The 916-nt window shown below is 29.3% G+C and overlaps 1 non-coding gene across 1 annotated transcript; it reads left to right on the top strand.

The window, feature by feature from the left end:
• Positions 1-394: 394 nt before the first annotated feature.
• Positions 395-501, top strand: LOC114618280. The gene has a single exon (XR_003710940.1). It is a non-coding gene; the product is annotated as a U6 spliceosomal RNA (small nuclear RNA).
• The last annotated feature ends 415 nt before the right edge of the window (positions 502-916 follow it).

The raw sequence follows: 916 nt of genomic DNA, 5'->3' as shown, positions 1-916 counted from the left end.
GGACACACTTCAATATAATAAAGAAAAATTGCAATAAACACACATACAACATAAAAATACATAAGGAGATCTTCAAAACATTTTCATTAACATCAGATTTAAGAAAAGGATTTTTACTTGTTCAATATCTACTCAACATTATTTTTAAATTGTTAACTATAGAAATAAGAATAGTGAAGGAGGTCAAGGGGACACAAACAAGAAAGGAACAAGTCAAAGTATCTTTATTTGCAAGCAATATGATTATATATATATAATCCTATATATATTTATATATAATATATAAATATATATTCATTATATATATATATATATATATATATATTCCTAAAGATCAAGTAACAACTATAGCTCATGCTTACAGCAAAGTTGTAGTCTAAAATAATTAAAACATGTGCTTGCTTTAGCAGCACATATTGTAAAATTGGAATGATACAGAGAATATCAGTATGGTCCCTGCACAAGGATGACATACAAATTTGTGAAGCATTCCATATTCTTAATGCATGATTATCTAGAGAGATACCAGGTACCAAAGTTAAAGCAGGATCAGATAAACTATCTAAACAGTCTCATAATGCCTAAAGAAATAAAATCAGTCATTAAAAGTCTCCCAACAACAACAAAAGAGCCCAAGACCAGATGGTTTTAGTGCAGAATTCTATCAGACATCCAAAGAAGACCTAATACCAATGCTCTTCAAATTATTCCACAAAATAGAAACAGTAGGGATACTACCTAATTCATTCTGTGAAGCCACAGTTATGCTGACACTCAAATCACACAAAGACTGAACAAAGAAAAAGAACTTTAAACCAAATTCCCTTATGAATATTGATGTCAAAATACACAAAAAATCTCACAAACTGCATCCAAAAACATCAAAATGATCATTCACCATGATAAAGTAGACTTC

This window comes from Grammomys surdaster, unplaced genomic scaffold (assembly GCF_004785775.1).
Source record: "Grammomys surdaster isolate TR1022 unplaced genomic scaffold, NIH_TR_1.0 140, whole genome shotgun sequence".
Classification (NCBI taxonomy): domain Eukaryota; kingdom Metazoa; phylum Chordata; class Mammalia; order Rodentia; family Muridae; genus Grammomys; species Grammomys surdaster.
The sequence above is the reverse complement of the archived record's forward strand: the minus strand, read 5'-3'. Positions and strand labels throughout refer to the sequence as shown.